The sequence below is a fragment of the Pan paniscus genome, chromosome 1, assembly GCF_029289425.2.
Source record: "Pan paniscus chromosome 1, NHGRI_mPanPan1-v2.0_pri, whole genome shotgun sequence".
Lineage (NCBI taxonomy): Eukaryota > Metazoa > Chordata > Mammalia > Primates > Hominidae > Pan > Pan paniscus.
In genome coordinates, this window is record NC_073249.2 from 180,472,327 (window position 1) to 180,485,544 (window position 13,218).

A 13,218-nucleotide genomic window follows, 5' to 3' on the forward strand; every position below is an offset into this window, starting at 1 on the left:
TCCCTTAGGGGACATGTGGTAACATCTGGAGACATTTGGGGTTGTAACAACTGGGTGGTCATTCTGGCATCTAGTCAGTAGAGGCCAGGGATACTGCTCAGTACCCTGCAATATACAGGACAGCCCTTCCCCACAACAATTATCCAACCCAAATATCAATAGTGCTGAGGTTGAGAAACCCTAATATAGAGCTATTTGAACTTTCTAATTCTTCTTGCATTGGTTTTGACAATTTGAATCTTTTTTTTTTTCTTTTTTTGAGACAGAGTCTTACTCTGTCGCCCAGGCTGGAGTGCAGTGGTGCAATCTCAGCTCACTGCAACCTACACCTCCCAGGTTCGAGATTCTTGTGCCTCAGCCTCCTGAGTAGCTGGGATTACAGGTACGCACCACCATACCCGGCTAATTTTTGTATTTTTAGTAGAGACGGGGTTTCACCATATTGCCCAGGCTGGTCTCTAACTTTCAACCTCAGGTGATCCCCCTGCCTCAGCCTCCCAAAGTGCTGGAATTACAGGCATGAGCCACCAAGCCCAGCCCCAACAATTTTAGTCTTTTAAAGAATGTGTCCATTTCATCTAAGGTATTGATTGTCTTCATATAAAGTGTTTCAGAATATTCCATTATTATCCTTTTAATGTCTATAGTATGGGGCGGCAAACTACAGCCACAAGCCAAATTCATCCTGCAGCCTGTTTTTGAAATATAAATACATAATTTTTATGGCTCCTTTACCACTGCAATAGAGTTAAGTAGTTGCTCCACAGATCATGTGTGGCCCACAAAGCCAAACATGCTCCCTGAATCTTTACAGAAAAAGCTTGCTGACCTTTGGTTTATAGGATCCTTAGTGATGTCCCCTATTACTGATATTGGCAATTTGTGTCTTCCCTCTTTTGTACCTTATCAGGCTAATGAGATGTTTATATATTTTATTGAACTTTTCAAAGGACTAGCTTTCGGTTTTGTTGTTTTCCTCCGTTTCTTTTATATGTAATTGATTTCCACTCTTATATTTATAGTTGATTTCTTTCTACCTTAGTTCTGTTGTCAAACTAAATAAAAGAGATTATCCAAATATAATCAATTAATTCAGGAGTAAGCATTGCAATGTGGAATATGGTACCATATTAACCTACGGGCATATGAGGAGGTAAAGGAAAACAAGAGTTGTTTTTTGTTTTTTAATTTTTTTTGAGACAGGGTCTCATTGTGTTGCCCAGGCTGGAGCGCAGTTGCACAGTCATGGCTCACTGCAGCCTCAACCTCCCAGGCTCAATCAATCCTCCTGCCTCAGCCTCCCAAGTAGCTGGGACTACTACTGGCACATGCCACCACACCTGGCTAATTTTCGTATTTTTTGTAGAGATGAGGTTTCACCATTTTGCCCAGGCTGGTCTCAAACTCCTGGGCTCAAGGGACCACCTGCCTTGGCCACTCAAAGAGTTGGGATTACAAGCATGAACCACTATGCCTGACCTGAAAAAAAAAGCAGGGGGGGCAGGGGTTAAAGGAAAAGTGAGAATCGTTACACATAGTAAGTTGTTTTGGAACAATTATCCCTTGCTACAAGAATTAGTAACAAGGGTTAGTCAATAACAAGCATCAGTCCAAGGTTGGACAGGCAGTTACTGGGCAGATGTTTTCACAGTAGTATTTTGTGTAAGGTTGTGATGGTTTTTGTGCAAGGCTGTGGTTTAGATGCAGACAGGCAGGCGAGCCCCAAAACTGGGGCTTAGTCTGGGAAGGATCTTGGCTTTGCCCAGGAAAGAATTTAAGGGTGAGCCGGTGGTGTTAAACAGCAATTTTTTTTTTGAGTCAGGGTCTCACTCTGCCACCCAGGCTAGAGTGCAGTGGTGCAATCCCAATTCACTGCAGTCTCAACCTACTGGGCTCAAACAAGCTTCCCACCTCAGCTACCCAAGTAGCTGGGACCGCAGGTGCCCACCACCATGACCAGCTAATTTTTGTATTTTTTGTAGAGACAAGATCTCATTATGTTGCCCAGGCTGGTCTCAAGCTCCTGAGCTCAAGCAATCTTCCTGCCTCAGCCTCCCCAAGTGCTGTTATTGGAGGCATCAGCCACCATGAGTGGTCAAACAGCAATTTTTATTGAACTGGAGCTACTCCTTGTAGAGTAGAGACAACTCATAGGCAGTGTGCCCAGAGCCGCTCTTGTCCTGTTAGCAACTGTATTTATAGCCACTTACACCCACTTTTAATTAGATGCAAATTAAGAAGCAGGCTAATGCAAATTGAGGGGCAGGTTATTCCTAACTTTCTAGGAAAGGGGCAGTAACTTCCTGGTCATTGCCATAGCATCTGTAAATATGCCCCAGAGGAAGTATCTTATGCTAATGACCAGTGAGGGTAGCTAGGGATGGTTTTTGTTGCCATCTGCTGGTTCCTGCCAGTTTCTTCATTTTATCTAAGCGGCACCTTGGGAGCTGGAAATAATTCCTGCCAGTCCCCTACTTCATTCCCCCTCAGAGATTAGATACTCCTCCTTAATCTTAAAGGGGCGGCCAGGTGTGGTGGCTTAGGCCTGTAATCCCAGCACTTTGGGAGGCCAAAGCAGGTAGATCACTTGAGGCCGGGGGTTCGAGACCAGCCTGGCCATCATAATGAAACCCCATCTGTATTAAAAATACAAAAATTAGCTGGGCGTGGTGGCACAGGCCTGTGGTCCAGGCTACTCAGGAGGCTGAGGCAGGAGAATCATTTGAACTCGGGAGGAGGTTGCAGTGGGCCAAGATAGCACCACTGCGCTCCAGCCTGGGGGACAGAGTGAGACTCTCTCTTTAAAAAGACCTTAAATGGGCTGCAGAAGGGCAGAAGGCCATCTTCTGTAGCTGTTTTCTGCTAATTTTATGGTCATAGGCCCTGCCTAGCATTGGAGGAGTGACAATCTCTGGATACCTAATCTGATGGGTCTAATAGCAGCTTGTTTTTATTTTCTAAGTCAGAAGATGGGATGGGTTAGAAGTCTTGTGCCAGCATTGTTTTCATGTGGAATTATTGTAGTCTAGAAGACACAAATGTTACTAGGAGGTTAAACAAGCAAGGGCCAAAAATTAGTAATAATAGAATCGCTATTTAAAAGTCTTAGGAAAGGTAAAAACCAGGTGAGAATAACACGTATAGTTTAATACCGCACATACTCAGCCTTGTAATATTATTTAGTTTTGTGTTTGTGAAATAACAACTTTTTTTTTTTTTTTGAGACGGAGTCTCGCTCTGTCCCCCAGGCTGGAGTGCAGTGGCGCGATCTCAGCTCACTGCAAGCTCCGCCTCCCGGGTTCACGCCATTCTCCTGCCTCAGCCTCCCGAGTAGCTGGGACTACAGGTGCCCGCCAACACACCCAGCTAATTTTTTGTATTTTTAGTAGAGACGGGGTTTCACTGTGTTAGCCGGAATAGTCTCGATCTCCTGACCTCGTGATCCGCCCGTCTCGGCCTCCCAAAGTGCTGGGATTACAGGCATGAGCCACCGTGCCCGGCCACAACTTTAAGTCTTATAAGAGTTTGAGGGAAGAGAGAGACCTTCTCATATGGTTTTATATTGTTTTATACTCAGTACCTGTTTTAAGAAAAAAAAAAAAAAACAAGGAAGTAAAACCAAAGACAGGCAGCCCGGCGCCAGGCCCGAAACCAGGCCCGGGCCTGCCTGACCTAAACCCAGTAGTTAAAAATCAACTCATAACTTAAAAACCGATGTTATTCATAGATTCCAGACATTGTATAGAAGAACATTGTGAAACTCCCTGCCCTGTTCTGTTTCTCTCTGAGCACCGGTGCATGCAGCCCCTGTCACATACTCCTTGCTTGCTCAAATCAATCACGACCCTTTCATGTGAAATCCTTAGAGTTGTGAGCCCTTAAAAGGGACAGGAATTGCTCACTCGGGGAGTTCGGATTTTAAGGCAGTAGCTTGCCGATGCTCCCAGATGAATAAAGCCCTTCCTTCTACAACTCGGTGTCTGAGAGGTTTTGTCTGCGGCTTGTCCTGCTACATTTCTTGGTTCCCTGACCGGGAAGCGAGGTGACTGACGGCCGGCTTAAGCCTGCCCTGTGGAGCGTCCCTGTGGCGGACTCCGGACAGCTTGAGTGACGCGATCCAAAGGGTGCTCCCGGGTAGGCAATTGCCCCGCTGGAACGCGTCGCCAGAGCAGCATGTAGCAGGCCCCCACAGAGGATTAACACAGTGGCTGAACACCAGGAAGGAACAGGCACTTGGAGTCCGGACATCTGAAACTTGGTAAGACTAGTCTTTGGAACTTGCCCCACTCCATCTGAGTGGAAGCATGGCCTGATCACCCACGGCGGGTCTGCATTGGCACTTTTGTTCTGGTTTTAACTTGACTTGAATTGCTGGATACTTTGGTTTTGGTTTTGGTTTTGACTTGGCTTGAATTTTTTGGTACTCGGATTTTGAATTTCGTGATTTTGGTTTGGTATAAACGGTAAAAGTGTATGTGTGCCCTTTTTACCTGTTCTTTGTCTTGTGGTGAGTGTGTGTGATGTGAGCATGGTATTTTGTATCAAAAAAAAAAAGCAGCATGGGTCAGGCACAAATAAGCCCACCCCACTAGGAACTATGTTAAAAAGAAAAGAATTTCAAGAGAGAATTTAAGGGAGATTACGGTGTTACTGTGACACCAGGAAAACTTAAAACTTTGTGTGAAATAGACTGGACAGCATTAGAGGTGGGTTGGCCTGGACAGGTCCGTTGTTTCAAAGGTATGACAGAAGGCAACCTGTAAGCCAAGGCACCCAGACCAGTTTCCGTACATAGACAGTTACAGCTGGTTTTAGACTCCCTTCCCCCCCACAGCAGTCAAGAGAATAGCAGCATAATGGCCGGGCGCGGTGGCTCAAACCTGTAATCCCAGCACTTTGGGAGGCCGAGGGGGGCGGATCACAAGGTCAGGAGATCGAGACCATCCTGGCTAACACAGTGAAACCCCGTCTCTACTAAAAATACAAAAAAAAAAAATTAGCTGGGCGTGGTGGCAGGCACCTGTAGTCCCAGCTGCTGGGGAGGCTGAGGCAGGAGAATGGCGTGAACCTAGGAGGCGGAGCTTGCAGTGAGCTGAGATCGCGCCACTGCACTCTAGCCTGGGCGACAGAGCAAGACTCCATCTCAAAAAAAAAGAGAATAGCGGCATAAATGGCTGGCAGAGGCAAGGAAAGACCAGCAGAGAGAAAAAGAGGCCATCTATACCAATTCTAAGTTAATTTAGACTAAACAAGGTCTTATTAATAGCAAAGGATAATTGAAATCCCAAACTTACAAGGTTTTCAACAAAAGTGACGTTTGCTAAAAGTTAACAGTGTAACACGTATTATGGTAACTTCTAATCTTGTGGCCTTGCACAGTCTAGTCCAAAGACATAAGGAATGGTTATCTTCAAAAAAAGAAAAAAAAAAGGGGGCAGGCAAAATTTATGTAAAAAGAGTGTTATATGGTAAATTCTTTTCCTGAAATAAATTAACTGTTTGTTTAAAGAAAAAAAGTTTGTAATAAGTCAGAAAGTTGAGACATGTTGAAAAATTGTCTGCAAAAGTTGTAAACAAAAAATGAAGGGGTGGGTTGCCCCTCCACACCTTTAGGTGTTTCTTGTTAGGTGGAACGAGAGACTTGGAAAAGAAAAAGACATGGAGACAAAGTATAGAGAAAGAAATAAGGGGGCCCAGGGGACCAGCGTTCAGCATACGGAGGATCCCGCCGGACTCTAAGTTCCCTTAGTATTTATTGATCATTATTGGGTGTTTCTCTCTCAGAGAGGGGGATGTGGCAGGGTCATAGGATAATAGCGGAGAGAAGGTCAGCAGGTAAACACGTGAACAAAGCTCTCTGCATCATGAACAAGGTAAAGAATTAAGTGCTGTGCTTTAGATATGCATACACATAAACATCTCAATGCCTTAAAGAGCAGTATTGCCCACCGCATGTCCCACCTCCACCCCTGAGGCGGTTTTCCCCTATCTCAGTAGATGGAATATACAGGTTTTACACTGAGACATTCCATTGCCCAGGGACGCGCAGGAGATAGATGCCTTCCTCTTGTCTCAACTGCAAAGAGGCATTCCTTCTTCTTTTACTAATTCTCCTCAGCACAGACCCTTTACGGGTGTCGAGCTGGGGGATGGTCAGGTCTTTCCCTTCCCACGAGGCCATATTTCAGACTATCACATGGGGAGAAACCTTGGACAATACCTGGCTTTCCTAGGCAGAGGTCCCTGAGGCCTTCTGCAGTGTTTGTGGCCCTGGGTACTTGAGATTAGGGAGTGGTGATGACTCTTAATGAGCATGCTGCCTTCAAGCATAAAAAATTGGTCAAACATAAAAAATTGGATAAATATGTCTACAAGGTTTTATTAAAATTAAGTTTAACATTAACAACACACTAATATAAAGGTAAAATTTAACTTATCTGGTATAAAAATCATACAAGAAACATTATTAAATATAAAATAATGTTTAGCTTTCTTTGGTCTAAAAACTAATAAAAATAGGTGCTAAAGGAAACATTCATTTTACTAGAGGACCATACAAGTTAAAGACTTAAAACAAACTTTGGCAATTAAGACAGCATACCAAGATGCAAATGCCTGGTTGAAATGGATCATATATTCCATCTGCACGTTAAACAAAAGCAATTGTTATGCTTGTGCCCGTGGCAGGCCAGAGGCCCTGATTGTTCCCCTTCCACTAAGGTGGTCCTCCAGTCGACCAGGCATGGGCTGCATGGTAGCTCTTTTCCAGGATTCTACAGCCTGGAGTGATAAGTCATGCCAAGCTCTCTCTGCTATATCCTGAAGTCCCTGCGGGTCAGCCCCCGAGGGCCATCCAACTTATGTCTCCCAACACTAAGTTCACTTCTTGTCTCTCATGGCAGGGAGGAGATTTAGCATTCCTTGGAGACCTGAAGGGATGCAGTGAGCTTAAGAATTTTCAAGAGCTTATCAATCAGTCAGCCCTTGTTCATCCCCGAGTGGATGTATGGTGGTATTGTGGTGGACCTTTACTGGGCACTCTGCTGAATAACTAGAGTGGCACTTGTGCTTTAGTCCATTTGGCTATCCCTTTTACCCTGGCATTTCATCAACCAGAGGAAAAAAAAAAAATAAGACATCATAAAGCGAGAGAAGCTCCTTATAGGTCTTTCAACTCTCACATCTATTTAGATGCAACTGGAGCCCCGCAAGGAATACCAGATCAATTTAAAGCTTGAAATCAAATAGTTACAGGATTTAAGTCAATATTTTGATAGATGACAGTCAATAAAAATGTAGATTAGATAAACTACATCTATTACAATGAGCTTTTCATGAGTTAAAAAAAAAACTCCTTTTGGGCCCAGCCCTGAGGCTATCTGACCTGACAAAACTCTTTACACTCTATGTGTCAGAAAGAGAAAAAATGGCAGTTAGAGTTTTAACCCAGACTGTAGGGCCCTGGCCAAGGCCAGTGGCCTATCTCTCAGAGCAACTAGACGGGGTTTCCAAAGGCTGGCCCCATGTCCAAGGGCCCTGGCAGCAACGGCCCTGTTAGCACAAGAAGCAAATAAGCTAACTCTTAGGCAAAACCTAAACATAAAGTACCCCCATGCTGTGGTAATTTTAATAAATACCAAAGGACACCATTAACTAATGAATGCTGGACTAACTAGATACCAAAGCTTGCTCTGTGAAAATCCCTGCATAACCATTGAAGTTTGCAACACCCTAAACCCCGCCATCTTGCTGGGCATCTTGTATCAGAGAGCCCAGTTAAACATAACTGTGTAGAAGTATTGGACTCAGTTTATTCTAGTGGGCCCAAACTCCGAGACCATCCTTAAACAGCAGTAGACTGGGAGCTGTACGCGGATGGGAGCAGCTTCGCCAACCCCTGCAAAGTGACTCTGAAGAAGACAACAAGCCCTGCCGGAAGCTGACTGGTCCACACACAGCTGAAGCATGAGGAAACTCATAGCAGGGGACTCATTTTCCTTAAAATTTGGACTTGTATTGTAAGGACTTCAACTGACCCTCCTAAGACTGAGGGCTGTTCCCAGTATATACATCAAGTCACTGAGGGACAAAAGATTGCTAAAGTCCTATTATTTTATGGTTATTATAAGTGTACCAGGACTCTAAAAGTTGTTTGTATAATGCAATTCTATCCAAGGTATGTAGCCCAGGTAATAACCAACCTGATGCGTGTTATGACCCATTTTAAGCCTCCCATGATCAGTTTTTAAAATAAAATTAATGACTGGTCCTTTTCTAAGCGACACAAGTAAAGTAATAGCTAGGACAGAAGAAAGAGGGGTCTCCAAGCATATAACCCTAAAATTTAATGCTTGGGCCACTATCAATAGTAATTGGCATAAAATAAGATGCAGTTCTTTAAGTTGAAAAAAAAAAAGGTTACACGGCAGGAAATAAGTATATCTGCCATGAATTAAACTCATGTGCAAATGTGTGTAATTACTGGTCTTGTGTCATCTAGACTACTTAGAAAAAGGATGAAAAAGATCCTGTTTAGCTCCAAAAAGGAGAAGGCAGCCCCTCCTGTACGAGTGGACATTGGAACCCCTTGAAATTAATAATTACAAATCCCTTAAACCCAAGGTAGAAAAAAGGAGAACACGTATCTCTGGGCATCAATAGGAAAAGACTAGGTCCTACAGCAAATATCTTAGTAAAAGAGGAGTTTTGTAAACTCTCTCCGGAACCAGTATTTCAGACTTTCTATGATGAACTAAATTTGCCAGTACCAAGAGACTCCAGGAAAAACCAGAAATTTGTTTTTGCAATTAGCCGAGCGTGTAGCCCAGTCTCTAAATGTCACTTCATGTTATGTTTGTGAAAAAACTGTAATAAGAGCTCAATGGCCATAAAAAGCCCAAGAATTAGTGCCTACAGACGCAGTTCCTGATGAATTCCTGGCCCACAAGAATCACCCTGATCATCTCTAGGTTCTAAAAGTCTCAATTATTGGACAATATTGCATAGCTAGAAAAAAGAAAGAATTCACTCATTCTATAGGATGTCTTAGTTGTTTGGGCCAAGAACTGTATAATGGTACCACAAAAAAACAGTTACATGGTGAAGTTCCAATTATATAGAAAGAGATCCATTCAGTAAATTTCCAAGGTTGCAGACTGTCTGGGCCCACCCAGAATTCCACCGAGACTGGACTGCCCCCACCAAGTTATACTGAATATGTAGACATAGAGCTTAAGCTAAGCTGCCTGACCAGTGGACAGGTAGTTGTGTTATTGGCACTATTAAACCATCTTTCTTTCTACTGCCCATAAAAACAGGCAAACTCCTGGGCTTCCCTGTCTATGCTTCCCGCAGAAAATGAAGCATAGCCATAGGAAATTGGGAAGATGATAAATGACCTCCAAAAAAAAATTATATAATACTATAGGCCTGCCGCTTAGACACAAGATGGCTCATGGGGATACTGGACCCCCACTTACATGCTCAACTGAATCATACAGTTGCAAGCTGTTTTAGAAATCATCACTAGTAAAACCAGTCAAGCCTTGACTATTCTGGCCCAGCAAGAAACTCAGATAAGAAATGCTATCTATCAAAATAGATTGGCTCTCAACTACTTGCTAGCAGCTGAAAGAGAGGTCTATAAGAAATTTAACCTTACTAATTACTGTCTACACATAGATAATCAAAGGCAAGTAGTTAAAGACATAGTTAAAAATATGACAAAACTGACACATGTGCCCATGCAAGTGTAGCATGAATTCGATCCTGAAGCCATGTTTAAAAATTAGTTCCCAGCACTAGAAGGATTTAAAACTCTTATAATAGAATTTATAATAGTAATAAGAACCTGTTTACTGCTTCCTTGTTTGCTACCTGTACTTCTTCAAATGATAAAAAGCTTCATCACTATCTTAGTTCACCAAAATGCTTTAGCACAAGTGTACTATATAAATCACTATCAATCTATTGCACAAAAAGACATAAGTAGCAAAAATAAAAGTCAGAACTCCCACTAATAGAAAGTGAGAGTCTCAAAGGGGGGAAATGAGGGGAGAGAGAGACCTTCTCATATTGTTTTATATTGTTTTATACTCAGTACCTATTTTAAGAAAAAAAAAAAACAAAAAACAAGGAAGTAAAACCAAAGACAGGCAGCCCGGCGCCAGGCCCGAAACCAAGCCAGGGCCTGCCTGGCCTAAACCCAGTAGTTAAAAATCAACTCATAACTTAAAAAACGATGTTATTCATAGATTCCAGACATTGTGCAGAAGAACATTGTGAAACTCCCTGCCCTGTTCTGTTTCTCTCTGACCACCGGTGCATGCAGCCCCTGTCACATACCCCTTGCTTGCTCCAAATCAATCACGACCCTTTCATGTGAAATCCTTAGAGTTGTGAGCCCTTAAAAGGGACAGGAATTGCTCTCTTGGGGAGTTCGGATTTTAAGGCAGTAGCTTGCCAATGCTCCCAGCTGAATAAAGCCCTTCCTTCTACAACTCGGTGTCTGAGAGGTTTTGTCTGCGGCTCATCCTGCTACAAGTTCACAAGTGTAGGTCATGATGTCCTCCTTTTACACCTACACGGACTCATAAGAAACAGGTTTAATATTGGACAGGTGTACCCAGCTAGTGATTTCCTAAAGGTTAACAGTAATTGGGGGTACTTAACAATACCTATTAAAGGCTCTTTTATTTTGGTTGTAATTGATTCTCGGGGTGGGGGGACAGAGTGAGACTCTGTCTCAAAAAAAAAATTACAAGAAATTTTGTTTTCAATACTATAACCTGTTTCTTTTAAGAACTTATCAGCCGGGCACGGTGGCTCACGCCTGTAATCCCAGCACTTTGGAAGACCGAGAAGGGCGGATCACGAGGTCAGGAGATCGAGACCATCCTGGCTAACACGGTGAAACTCTGTATCTACTAAAAAAATACAAAAAAATTAGTCAGCGTGGTGGTGGGCGCCTGTAGTCCCAACACTTTGGGATGCCGAGGCAGGTGAATCACCTGAGGTCGGGAGTTCAAGACCAGCCTGACCAACATAGAGAAACCCCGTCTTTACTAAAAAGCACAAAATCGGTCGGGTGTGGTGGTGCATGCCTGTAATCCCAGCTACTTGGGAGGCTGAGGCAGGAGAATCACTTGAACCCAGGAGGCGGAGGTTTTGGTGAGCCGAGATCGTGCCATTGCACTACAGCCTGGGCAACAAGAGGAAAACTCCATCTCAAAAATAAAATAAAGTAGGCCAGGTGCAGTGGCTCACTCCTGTAATCTGAGCACTTTGGGAGGCTGAGGTGGGTGGATCACGAGGTCAAGAGATCGAGACCTCCCTGGCTAACATGGTGAAACCCCATCTCTACTAAAAATACAAAAAATTAGCCGGGTGCAGTGGCGGGCGCCTGTAGTCCCAGCTACTCGGGAGGCTGAGGAAGGAGAATGGCGTGAACCCGGGAGACGGAGCTTGCAGTGAGCCGAGGTCGTGCCACTGCACTCCAGCCTGGGTGACAGAGCGAGACTCCATCTCAAAAAAAAAAAAACTAAATAAATAAATAAAATAAAATAAATAACCAGTCATTTCACTCTAGCACAAGAATTTACCACATAAGATTTTACCTCATGTAAAATTACTCGTGTGTGTGTGTGTGTGTGTGTGTGTGTGTATTTTTTATTTTTTATTTTTTTGAGTCAGAGTCTCGCTCTGTTGCCAGGCTAGAGTGTAGTGGCACGGATCTCGGCTCACTGCAACCTCCGCCTCCCGGGTTCAAGCGATTCTCCTGCCTCAGCCTCCGGAGTAGCCGGGACTACAGGCGCACACCACCACGCTCAGCTAATATTTTTGTGTTTTTAGTAGAGACAGGGTTTCACAATGTTGGCCAGGATGGTCTTGATTTCTTAACCGCATGATCCGCCTGCCTCAGCCTCTCAAAGTGCTGGGATTACAGGCGTGAGCCACCATGCCCGGCCTCGGCCTATATTTTTAAAATTAAAAATACATCTTTATTTCTGTATCTTTCTTTCTTTCTTTCTTTCTTTCTCTCTCTCTTTCTTTCCTTCTTTCTTTTTTTAAGACGGAGTTTCACTATTGTTGCCCAGGCTGGAGTGCAATGGTGCAACCTCAGCTCACCACAGCCTCCGCCTCCCGAGTTCAAGCGATTCTCCTGTCTCAGCCTCCCGAGTAGCTGGGATTACAGGCGCATATACCACCACGCCCAGCTAATTTTTGTGTTTTTAGTACAGACAGGGTTTTATCATATTGGTCAGGCTGGTCCCGAACTTCTGACCTCAGGTGATCCGCCCGCCTCGGCCTCCCAAAATGCTGGGATTACAGGCGTGAGCCACCGCACCCGGCCTATATCTTTCTTTATATCTCTTTCTCCTACTTACTGGTTTCTATTTTTTAATTTTTTGAGACAAGGTTTCAGTCTGTTGCCCAAACTGGAGCAATCATAGCTTACTGCAGCCTCAACCTCCCAGGCTCAAGCAATCTTCTCACCTAAGTCTCACGAATAGCTGGGTCCACAGGCATGTGCCACCACACCCTGCTCATTTTTTTGTTTGTTTAGGGATAGGGTCTCCCTATGTTGCCCAGGCTGGTTTCAAACTCCTGTGCTCAATTGATCCTCTGCCTTGGCCTCCCAAAGTACTGGAATTACACGTGTGAACCATTGCACCTGGCCCAGTTTCTTATTTTAAACTTCTCTTTAAATAATACCCAAATTGGCCAAAAGAAAAAATTTAATAAGAGCACCATCTTTTGGCATATTTTATATACAGAATTACATGTTACCTTAAATTCTTAACAAACATAAATTTTAGTGAAAATCTAGGAATCAAGAAATCATGCCCCAGTTTATTTGTTTTGTTTTGTTTGAGATGGAGTCTTGCTCTGTCACCCAGGCAATGGCGCAATCTCGACTCACTGCAATCTCTGCCTCCTGAGTTCAAGGGATTCTCCTGCCTCAGCCTCCTGAGTAGCTGGGATTACAGGTGCATGGTACCACACCCAGCTAATTTTTTGTATTTTTAGTAAAGACAGGGTTTCACCCTGTTAGCCAGGATAGTCTCGATCTCCTGACCTCATGATCCACCCGCCTGGGCCTCCCAAAGTGCCGGGATTACAGGCATGACCCACTGTGCCCGGCCAATCCTGCTCCAGTTTAAGATTTTAAGCCACACAAAAAGCACACCCACAAATATTTATTTATATGTATTTAAC